The 12400-nt window shown below is 49.3% G+C and overlaps 1 non-coding gene across 1 annotated transcript; it reads left to right on the forward strand.

The window, feature by feature from the left end:
* Positions 1 to 12207: 12207 nt before the first annotated feature.
* Positions 12208 to 12280, forward strand: Trnar-gcg (transfer RNA arginine (anticodon GCG)). Its single transcript has one exon. It is a non-coding gene; the product is annotated as a tRNA-Arg (tRNA).
* Positions 12281 to 12400: the final 120 nt, after the last annotated feature.

Genomic DNA, 12400 nt, shown 5'->3' on the forward strand with positions numbered 1-12400 from the left:
TCTCAGGTCGGTGAATGCACCGTGGTGGTTCAAGAAGTCCATACCAAGAATGACGTCTCGTGGGTATTCTTTCAAGCTAACGAATGTCAGAGGGTAAGTTCCGTCATGAAAGGTGAATGTTGCCATGCAGATTCGGATGTAGAAGCCTTCCCATGCGGTCCTTACTTTCTTCATCTTGGCTGCAAGGGATTCACTAAAGACAGAGTGTTCAGCTCCGGTGTCAATTAAAGCGGTGACTGCATGGCCGTCGAGTAACAAGTAGAGGTCGCTTGTTAGTCGTTGGGCGTTACGGTTCCGTCGCGGCGTCGGATCACGGCTGCGCTGGCTTGTTCCACTGATACTACGTGGCGTCATGAGGTCTTGTCCCTGCGGCGGAGTATCATGCTCATGGCTCCGTTTGGCTTGTGGTGTATGCTTAACATTTCGTCGCAGCGTCGTCGTTGGCGGCGGGGGATCTTCGCTGTTTCGACGAACAGCAACCGCATCTCCATGGGTTGCTGCTTTTAGTTTCCCGGGTGCGGGCTAGCTGACCGGCCCCGGGTGCAGCAAGGGTAGGGTCGACGTTGCGGCGGTAGTGTGCTGGCGAAGGCGAACGCGGCGGGCGTCGAGGCCTCCATTGAGTTGCAGCTACATAGTCGGCGATGTCCCGTGGCCGCTCACCGCGCTGCGGAGGCGGTGCGTTGAAGGCAAAACCACGTATTCCCATCTGGCGGTGCTGGCAACAGCGGTAGGTGTGGCCGTAGCAAAGCGAGTGGTGGTCAGTGGCGCGCCGTGAGTCGGACTTCTGCGCGTAGCGCTGGCCGACAGGCCGGCAAGATATCGCTGACGGCGGCGGCGACACCTGACGACGGCAATGTGGTGGCGCGGCGTGTTTACGCTGACGCGTGTTTGGGGCTCGATGGTGGGCACCAGCAGCGTAGTTCACAGCTTCCGGCCGATGCTACGACGGTTCAGGAACTCCCAGCGATTGCTGGATTTCTTTGCGAACGATGTCGGCTATCGCATGCACCTGGGGTTGCGATCCAGGAAACCTCTTGCGTAGATCCTCAGTTGAGCACGACTGATCCGATCGTCTCGCGCAAGTCGTCGGTGTCTAGACCATGAGCGTCGGCGTAGTTTGTAGCCAGTAAACTGTGGTTGTATTCCCTCATCGGCATCTCTAGGGTCTTCTAATTGTCGAGGCCTCCAAAGCAAATTCTGCAACCGTCGTTGGCGGGTTCCTTATCAATCTAGCGAAGGGTCCTTGCTTTGCACCTCGCGTAAGGAAATTCACTTTTTTGTCTTCAGGCACATTCGAGTCCGTGTGGTAGAACGAGCGAGTCATCTCCTCCGTGTAGATCCCCATGTTTTCGTTCGGGAGCTGGACGCACGTTTCCACATAGCTTCCGCCCTTACCCTGCGGACGGCACTCGTGAAGGTGTTCATGAACGTCGTACGAGAGAGACCTCAGAAGCGTGGACTCTCGGTTCTCAAATCGCGTCCTAGCGGCGTCTTCTAGGTAGAAGTACACATGGCGTAGTTTCTCTTCGAAATTCCGATTGTTGATTGTGGCCATCCGGTCGTATGTTTCGAGCCAACCTTTTGGGTCCTCAAGCGATGATCAACGGAAGGTTGGTGGCTCCTTGGGCCGGCGAAGCAGGGTGATGAAGGGGGCATAGGTGCTGTCATCATTTCTGCTGTCGTGATCAAGATCTTGGGCTCCCTGGTGTTGTTGCGAATAGGCCCGTCCTCCGGCTGAGGTCCTAGCAGCTTGCGGCTGGTTCGACAATCCGGGATAGCCTTTGCGCCTTCTTATTCACGGCCTCCGTGGGGCGTCCAGAACATCAATGAACTAGCACCTCCACCAGATGCCACGTTGTCTTAACGGTGGAGTACACAGAACCCAAAACAAAGAGGATTGTGCTGTTTATTTGGCGAACTTCTGTCCATCAAAAGAAGCGACACACAAAGCGCAACGACAGCAGCGACGACAATCGTCGCTCGTCGGAAAACTGAACAGCGGGTAAGGCGTGTCGGCATTTACACATGTGACATCAAAGATTCCAGCGTATATCGTTGGTTACCGCATTTATTCCAGAAGAAACTCGACTGCTCGTGTTGTGCGCGCAAGTTTATCATCATCGTCATCATCAGCCTGACTGCGCCCACTACAGGGTCAAGGCCTCTCGCATATTTTTTCAATCAACCTGGTCCTGTGCTTGTTGTAACCACGATCAGCGGCATAGCCAGAGGTGGCACACCGGGACCGGGCCCCCCGCCCCCCGAATTTTTTCCCATGAGATACAGAGCACAAAACGACACTCGACCACACTTGCCTGCCCGGACCCCATGTCGTATCAAGGACGTGCCCCCCCCCCCCCTCTCCCGAAGCAATTTTCTGCCTATTCCCCTCGCCACGTTATACCCACAAACTTCTTAATTATATCTGCCCACCTAACTTTCTGTCTCCCCCTCGTACGCTTTTCTGCTCTTGTAATCCAGTCAGTTACTCTTAATGATCAGCGTTTATCTTTCCTACGCGCTACATGCCTTGCCCATATCCATTTCTTCTTCTTGATTTCGGCTAACATGTCCTTAACACCCGTCTGTTCCCTGACCCACTCTGCTCTCTTCTTGTCCCTTAAGGTTACACCTATCATTTTCCTTTCCATGGCTCGAAGCGTCATCCTCAATCTCAGTTGAACTCCTTCGTAATCCTCCAGGTTTCTGCCGCGTAGGTAAGTACCGGTAACGTGCAGCTGTTATAGATCTTTCTATTGAGGCATAGTGGTAAACTACCATTCATGATTTCAGAATGCCGGCCTAATGCGCTCCATCCCATTCTTATCCTTCTAGTTACTTCAGTCTCATGGTTCAGCTCCGCGGTCACTGCCTGTTCTGAGTAGACATTTCTTGACCACTTCCAGCCTAGCGTTCTGCTGTCCTTGTGCAGTTCAGTAGTCATGATTTGCAATTCGTCCCCTAGTTATACGTCAACGCAATGTCATTAGCGAATTGCAGGTTACTAAGGTACTCTGGTACTCTCCATTAACTCGTATCTCTAACTGCTCCCGCTCTAGGGCCCTGAAAACCTCGTGTAAGCACGCGGTGAATAGAATTGGGGAGATCGTGCCCTTCTTTATTGGAATTTGGTCGCTTTCTTTATGAGACTACAATGGTTGCTGTGAAGCCGCTGTAGATTTCTTCCAGTATTTTTATATATGGTTCGTCGCCGCCCTGATTCCGTATTGCCTGCATGACTGCTGAGATTTCAACCGAATGAAATGCTTTCTAGAATCTATGGAGGCTATATATAGGGGTTGGTTTGTATTGCGCGCCTTTCTCTATCACCTGATTGATGCTGTTAATGTGGTCTATTATCGAGTAGCCTGTACGAAATCCTGCTTAGTCCTTTGTTTGATTGAATTTAAACGGTCCTGATTCTATTAGCCTTTACCTTTGTAAGTATCTCATACAACGGACAGTAAGTTGATCGGCTTTTACTTTTTCAAGTTCTTGACGTCCATTTTCTTATGGGTTGAGATGTTAGCATTCTTCCAAGATTCTGCTATCCATCACCTTCAAATGACACTTTGTATGCAGGGTGGCCAGTTTTTCTCGCTTATCAGAAGAGTATAAAATTATCAGGAAGTCTCCCAAACATTCCGGTGCGGCCTGTGCAGTGCAATGGTTACTCGTGTAACAGGCCGGTTACATAAGAATAGAAAAAGAACTGCGCGTGGCAATATGTGGCCTACACCGAGAGTCCCCGTTGCAGGCTCGTACTTTGGGATCTTCGTTTGTTCAAAATCAATCAATCAATCAGTCGATCAGTTTCATTATGACATAACACGTTAATTAAAAATTAACGTGTTATGTCATAATGAAACTGATGGACTGATTGATTGATTTTTTTTGCTTACTACAGATGCCTACGAAATACAAAATATACCACGTGACATGGTCGCTTGCACGCTGTGATTGCAGTGCTCCCAAATGCTCCGCATACGCGCGCGCACACACACACACATATGCACACACAGTTTACAACAAACTTGGCTCCGGCAGAAAACAAAGAAGGATTTCTGATTGGGAAAGGTTACCTTCGATTTAACGTCATAACAGTAGCCACTGCTCGTGTGTTTTGTGCAGTCACTCTGCTTTTGCTCCGTAACAAATGTCGATTCGTACGCAGATTGACGGCATGTCGACACTACCCGAGAACATCCTGGACAACATGGTCATTGCGCCCATCTATGAGGTGAGCCCATACTCAGCTTGGTATGAAGGCTAGCTGGTATTCCATGGAACTAAACAGTACAGCGCGGAACCATTTCTAAGACGTGACAACCAGAGGAAGGGAGGGGGGAGGGGGAAAGGGAGTGCCATGACTTCCCCAGCAAATCCTCTACGGGAAGTTCATGATATAAATATCTCATGTGAGTCGCGTATTTCATAAAAATGTCCTCACTGGATTCAAACCACTGATAGCTCGTATAAGACAGTACAAGATCAAATGGCGTATCGTAGAGCACCGATTCTGTGAGATATTGGTGTTAAAAAGCATTGACACCGCGATCGAAACAGCAAATTTTACCCTAACGGACTCAGGCTCAAACTGAGGTCCAGCCGCAAGTCTAAGGGAGTCCGGCTGAGTAATGTTCTAGTGAATTTGAGTCCGAGTGAGTCCGGTTGCGAAGAAGTTTAGTGCGTCTGAGTCCGAGTGAGTCCGGTTGAGTAAAATTTTGGCGAGTCTGAGTCTGAGTGAGCCCTCAGAGCAAAATATATTTCTTGAGTGAGTCTGAGTGAGCTCCACTTTTTTTTGCCGACCTATGAATATGCGTTGTTTATTTCTTGGCTGGTTCCTATTGCCATTATATTTTGCTCTTTAGCAAATAAATGATAATTGTTTATTAATGCAAGAAAGAGAGAAAATTTGTTGGAAGGCAGAGAGGGTAGCCTGAGCTAGTACGCCCCGGCCTGCTACTCTACTCTGGGAAAAATGCAGCGGGTGAAAAAGAGTGATGAAATATGATGATGGTGACAGAAATAAGTGATCCGTGTTTATTTAATAAGACATGATTACCATCGTAAAGAGGACAGTTAAGGACGCTAATAAGCATCATTTATTTTCCTATAGTCCACTAGCCCAACTGTCCGCCTTATAGCGCATACACCCTTTCATAATTGTAAATCTAGCTTTCCTACGATGCAGTTAGCCCAATCAATGGCACTTAGTGACTTCTGCAAACAGCGTGTTCAAGCGCAGTTTGCTTGCGCTATGTCGCGTAAAATGTAGACTGAGCTCTCATGACATGAGCAGGCAAATAGACAAACACCAGCACGTGACACTGACCCCGTCTCCAGTTGAAGCACGAAATGTGCCGCCATTAGTTGGGGGAATGAGCAGCGCAAGGAAATGCACTCGCGGATTATGAATAGGGTCCATCAGGCCCTTTTCATAGTCCGTAACTTTACGCATCTGTTTACCAAACGTCTAGCATACAGTCCACTGATATTGAATAACTGCCCTTGTAGCATTTTCGTAATACTGGATGGTCGCATATTTCGGGGGAAATGCGGCTTTCAGCTAATGCTTCCACTCCCATGTCAGCCAGCCTAGAGGACCCTGTCTTCTGCACTGACACGAAGGGAGGACAGTCGCGAAATACTGAATGTTCTAATGTCTGATACATTAGACAGCGCTCGCAGTTCGGGCTTTACGGTGGTCTAGTGGTTACGGTGCTGGACTGCTCACTCGAAAGTCGCGGGATCGAATCCCGGCCGCGGCGACCGCTTCTTCGATGGAGGTGAAAATGCTTGAGGCCCGTGTACTGAGATTTACGTGCACGTTAAAGAACCCCAGGTGGTCGAAATTTCCGTAATCGTCCCTATGGCGTCCCTCATTATCATGTCGTCCACTGAAGTTCATTCCTATCTGCTGTAAAGGCCAGCGAGGTGGCTCGATAGGCTGCAGAAATCCGGCTGGCCTAGTCAGTGGTGTCTTCCGTCGCTCAGCAAGTCTTTACGTAGCGGATGACGTCAGTAATGAGGCGAGGCCAGTAGCACTTTTCTTGTATTCTCGCAAGCGTGCCGGAAAATCCAAGGTGTCCAACCGTCGGATCGCCATGCAAAGTTTCTAGAACCTCTGTACGTAGAGCTGGTACTACGAGGAGATAGTTAGCCCGGAGTGGCGAGAAGTTCTTCGTTAGGAGAACGCCGTTCCGCGAGAAAAACGACGCCAGTCCTCGCTCGAATACCTTTAAAACGGTGGTCTTGCCCTCGAGGTCCACACGGCCCCTGAGTTCCGAGTCGGCTCGCTGTCATTCGGCGAGGTCATCAGCACTTAAGGTTCCCAAGAAGCAGGGGCGTAGCCAGGGGGGGTGGAGGGATTCGAACCAGCCCCCCCCCGGAAGTTGTTCAGATTTGCTTGCGTGTATATACACGCGCACATACAAACGCACGCACGAACATGCATAAGTATGGCTGAACCATCCCCACCCCCCCCCCCAAAAAAAAAACAAAAAATTTCTGGCCTACGCCCCTGCCAAGAAGTAGTCACCATCCTTATCGTCCTGCGGCGGTGGGTCAAGGGGGCACGATCGAGACAGGCAGTCGGCGTCATAGGCTTTCTTCCGGACTTGTAAACGACGGTAATGTCGAATCCCTGAAGTCTCAGACTCCACCTTGCGAGACGATCGTTCAAGTTAGCTAGCCAACATGGTGGTCGCTCACAACTTCGAAAGGCCTGCCGTAAAGATGGGGGCGAAACTTTTATGTAACCCAGATGATGACAAGGCATTCCTTTTCTGTTGTGGACTACTTGGCTTCCGCCTTATATAGCGACCGGCTAGCATAACTGACAACCCTTCCGTGTCCGTCAGTCCTCCGCACTAGGACGGCTCCGAGCCCTACGCTGCTTGCGTCGGTGTGGACTTCCGTGTCAGCGTATTCGTCGAAGTGCGCAAGTATCGGCGCGGCGTCTTCAGGCGTCGTTTGAGATCTTGAAATGCGTCGACTTGTGCCGTTCCCTGCTTAAATTCCACGTCGGTTTTCCTCGGGTTTTCTCGGCTCGGCGATCCGTGAAAATCCCTTGACGAAACGTCTGTAATAGGCGCACAAGCCAAGAAATCGGCATACAGCCTTGTGGGCGGCGGGAAGGCAGCGATGGCAGCTGTTTCCGTGGGTCGGGGTGAACTCCAGACTTGCTAATCCACGTGGCCCAAGAACCAGAGCTCCTCGCACGCGAAGTGGCACTTTTCTGGCTTCGGGGTGAGTTCGGAGGTTTTGATTGCTTGAAGTACAGCTTGAAGGCGCCGGAGGTGCCTTTCGAAGATTGAGGCAAGCGCAACGACGTCGTCCAAGAACACGAGGCAAGTTTGCCACTTCAAGCTCGCCGGTGCTGCATTCATTACGCGTTGGAAATTCGCAGGCGCCGAGCAAAGACCGAAGGGCATGAACTCGAACTCGAACTTGAACTCTGGTGTTATAAAGCTGTCTTCTATCGGTCTCTCCCGTCGAGTTCGATTTGCCAGTAGGCGGTCTTGAGCAGTGCTGGGCAGTATCGAAGATACAGTATCTTAGATACTCTTTGGGTATCTTGTATCTGTATCGCGATACATCTCTCAAAACGAGTATCGATATCTGTATTTCGATAAATCCAATAGTGTGTCGTGTATCTTAAGGATACAAGATACTGCAGTAGAAACACCACCTTGCGAAGCAATAAACGTTGGATGAACTTCAATTCTCAAGCTGATACTGCTGCCACTAAGCCACCTCAATAAAACTAACGCCAAGTGACATTCTTTTCTTTTTCCGCCAGAGTGCTCCAGCGAGCCCCGGCGATTAGGTCCACGATTCCCTATTGGTGAACCAGAGTCACGTGATGCCGCTAGAGCCATCTCGACAAAAACAATTGCGCGAACGTCTACGCGCAGCGGACCTTTGTTTTCTCTGTTTTCTTCCTTTTTTAGTAGTGTCGGTGTCATGACACTTGTTCGTGGCAACGGTACTGTGCTGCGTACTGCAATGCCTGCGGCGTCTTTGACTCAAATTCTGATACCGCTATAGTGTCGTTATCGAAGTTTGTGTTGCGTGGTGCTTCGTTGCAAAGTGTCAGAATGCAAGAAAGGGGTGACTTGCGTCTCCCGACTTTCACACATCAGCGATTTGAAAGATCTCGTGGAGTTAAGCATGACTTACAAACCATGAGATTGTCTTATATGCAACTGAGATTCTAACAACCGTCGTACCACCAGTGTCAATGCTGATGCGTGTCGCCACGATGGTCTAGTGGTCAAGTTATCTGGGAGAAAAAGGGTAAAAGATTGCATGTTAGTGAACATGTTGCTAGCGAACGCTTTACACCAGCAGATAAGTAGGATATAAAAAATCATTGCAGTTTTATGTCCTCAATTGATTGTCGCTACCACAATAAATATCGATACCAGCATTGTAGCTGCTCTACACCTGTCGGCCGATGCTGTATTACGAAAACGGTAATAATCTTAAAGGCCAACTCCGGCGATTTTTCGAGGTCAATGGACCTCAATAAAATTCGCTGGGTACGTTCCTTTTCACGTTCCCGTTATTTATGCCAAATTGCAAGCTGGAGACATAGCAGATTAATTACAAATGAATTTTATTGATTGCCCCGACTCTCCTCACCTCGCTTCCCAGATTTATTGGCAACATTGTGTGCTTGACGTCATTTTTGTTAAAGTGGAAGTGACGGAACCGAGGGGCCACTAGAGCGTCTGCTATCCGCAAGGCAACAATCGCATGTGTTTGGCGAGCGCTTCGTTGGCTGGGCGTGTGAATTTCAGTTCCTTGTGGTAATGCGTGCGATGGATGGCAAGTGGTGTCGCGTGTGGGCTGCACACGATTCCCCGTTGGCAGTCACGAAACACTCGCACCAAACGATTACCCTGCGTCTTTATATTAGAGCTAACAATGCCGGTTTACCGCACGGAAAGTGCGCATGCGTGAACATTACCGTACGAAAACACTTTCCGTAACATATACAGGGTGCACCGGGCCTATGGGTATACGGTGAGCTGCGCGTCGTGCGAAATAACGTAGCCTAATCTAGTACCGTTGGTGCGAAAAGGTGGCTCGTACTTGGCTTATATTAAATTCCTTCAGCCCTATCAACGCGACGTTGAACGCCGCTATTGCCAAACTTATGCACTCTTGCCATAGCAATAATAAGAAGCTTTAGTTAGTCCGCAAACTTCTCAGCGATAGCACTTTACCCGATCGCGGCCCCACAAGCTTAAAGGGACCGACAACTGCCCAGAATATGAAATGAGTTGACTCCACTGATGTAAAGATTGTCCGTTGCACTGACTCAAACCAACCCTGTTTTTTTCGTGAGAGATGGATTTATATTTTTTATTTCTCAATTGAAAGGCGCGAGAAATGACCTGTGGCGCCTCTGGCGCCAACACATGAATGAACCGATGAAGACGGCCACGTGACCGTTGATTGCTGTACGCAGTCGACGATTTTTTTGTAGTATTGAATTATTGTTCGTTCCTTTAAATTAAAAGGTATTACTCCAAATAATGTACATATAGGACTGCGTTAGTAGTATGCAATAAAGTGGCGCTGCCGTCGCGTGACTTAATGATCCCATGCTCGTCAGCGCGTCTTGAGCAACTTTTCAGCGTGCTCGTGCAACCGTGCACGCAGTTTCCAGGTCGCTAAGATTTTGGAGCGACATAGTTTTGCTACCTACACTTCGTCTCAGAAATGACGCGCGCTGCTACTCGGTGCGGCCGTGCATATGCACAGTTTACGTTTTCGATTACTTGGCTTGGCTCGTGTATCGAGAGAGTAACAACGCCGGGACAAGCCATCCATGACACGGCGCAGGCGCACACAACGCTGTATAAATACCGGGAAGGTGTATAAAGCCACACATCTCATTGTAACAGCTTGCTTTTTTCAAAATGGTTGGAAAGCTCAAAATAAAGTGGTTAAGCGTAGTTACAGTAACTCCTGCGAAAGCAAACAACGACAGCTTTCACAAGGGCTAGCGGCATCGCTATCAATTCTCAGCGTGCTGGAGCAAGCCTCCATGCGTGTTTGGAGCCTTTCAGATCGGAAAATACTGCTTATAAAATAACTACGTGCTTTTCGGATAAACCACTGCAGCTACAAACGCTACGAAGGGTGAGCTTCCTGTTGCGCCGTAAAAAACTGGGTCGAGAAAAATCAGTTGTCGGTCCCTTTAACCGCTTGGACAGTTGGCACCATCTGGCGGTGGAATGCGCAAACCCAGGCAAGCAAAGAACTAAACAGGTGTGTCCACTTCATCGAAGAGGAATGGAATGGCGATTTTAGTTCGCCTACAAATGCGTCGGAATCGCAGCCGTCATTTTCCGACGCTCCGAGGAGCTTGTGCGCGCAGCACGGTCATCATCAACACAAGATATATTTCCGACGGAGTCATCTTTCCCTGAGCGTCTGCTCTTTGCCGCTTCCGCAGCTTTCGTACTACGCGCTGGCGGACCTGCATGCCTTGCATGATTTCCGGTTTTTACCGGCTTATACGTCACTCGAGTTGCCTCGTGGGTTTCGTTTGCGGGGGGCTTTTTTTTGCGTATTTAAAATTATTCTCCAATTTGCCGAGTATTTCTGCTCGGGCCCGTACAGGAGGTTCAGCCATTAAAATAAAAAAAGACCATAAAAGCACCATTACTTGGTCATGACAAAAAATGGTCGGAGTTGGCCTTTAAGGACAATGTAAGACAGCAAAGCGGTATTTGCTCCATCGTGCGGAGGCTCCTCAATGACGTTCTTGCAAGTAGGTGGCAACCTGGTCGCCCAAGCAGAGCAGTGACACTCATAATTACAATAGTATCAAGGAAAAACACTGATAGCGCAGCGTATGAAGAGCTATGATGTTAAGCAGCCAACAAATCGCACTGTTTCGGAATGAAACTAGTATACTTTGAACATATAATAAGTGTGGGTTTAACGTCCCTAAACGACGATATGATTGAGAGACACGTAGTGGAGGCCTCCGGAACTTTCGACTACCTGGGTTCTTTAACGTGCACCTAAATCTAAGCACAGGGCCTTAAGCACTTTCGCCTGCATCGCAAATGCGGCTGCCGCTGCCGGCATTCGATCCCGCGACTGCGGGTCACCAGTCGAGCACTTAACCACTAGACCACCGTGGCAGGTTATGCACTCTGCAAGAAAGACGAAACTTTCGGGATACAAACGGATATCTCGTTAAAAGTAAACAAATTTGGTCGCAGTTTAAGAATTTTCAAATAAACAATTTGTACATTGGCTTTTGCTGCTTCGTTAAATAGATCTATAATAGCAAATTTGCGAATGTATCGAAGTATCTTAAGGTATATTTGGGAAGATCGTATCGGATACAATAATTCCGGAAGTATCTGTATTTGTATCTGAAATGCTTCTTGCCCAAGTATTTGTATCGTGTCGCGAACAATTTGAAGTATGTTTGCCCAGCCCCGGTATTGAGGCCGTCGACGAAAACTACTTCGCGCTGTGGAGTCGATCCAGGGCGTCGTCTATACGTGGTAGAGGATACACGTCCTTCTTTGTGATTTTGTTCAGGCGAGAATAATCGACGCATAAACGTAGGGTTCCGCCCTTCTTCACTAACACCACGGGTGACACCCACGGACTCCTGGACGGCTGGATGATGTCTTCGCGTAGCATTTCGTCGACTTCTTTCTTTACGACCTCGCGTTCTTGCGTCGAAACTGTACGTTCTCTGACGGAGTGGTTTGGCATTTTCCTCTGTAATGATGCGATGTTTTGCGACTGGGGTCTGACGATTTCTTGACGACAACGAAAAGCAGTGCTTGTATGAAGAGGAGGGTTTTGACCTGCTCTGCTTATGCTTCGGAAGGCTGGGATTGACGTCGAAAGCGAGGAGTAGGCGCGGAAGAATCGGTGAGGGCGAAAGCGTGGTTTCACAATTTCTTCGGTGTAGGCGGCCGTCGTGCCTTTGTTCACGTGCTTGTACTCGTCGCTGAAGTTTGGAGCATCACTGTTGGTTTCCCTCCCCGCGGCTTGGATTCCTCTTGCAACGCAAATCTCGCGGTAATCAACTGGTGTGGTCGCCTTCAACGAAGCCTTCCAGGCCTGCTGATTTCTGAGTTCGATGGAATGATGACGCTGGAGCGAGGGGGAATGGTGACCTGGTTTACCGCACATCCAGGCGTGCGTTCCTGCCCCGCCACGGTGGTCTAGTGGTTATGGCGCTCGACTGCGACCCGAAAGGTCGCGGGATCGAATCCCGGCTGCGGCGGCTGCATTTCGATGGAGGCGAAATGTTTGAGGCCCGGTACTTACATTAGGTGCACGTTAAACAACCCCAGGTGGTCGAAATTTCCGAAGCCCTCCTACGGCGTCTATCCCCCCTCATAAT

The sequence above is a fragment of the Rhipicephalus sanguineus genome, chromosome 4, assembly GCF_013339695.2.
Source record: "Rhipicephalus sanguineus isolate Rsan-2018 chromosome 4, BIME_Rsan_1.4, whole genome shotgun sequence".
NCBI classification, from domain to species: domain Eukaryota; kingdom Metazoa; phylum Arthropoda; class Arachnida; order Ixodida; family Ixodidae; genus Rhipicephalus; species Rhipicephalus sanguineus.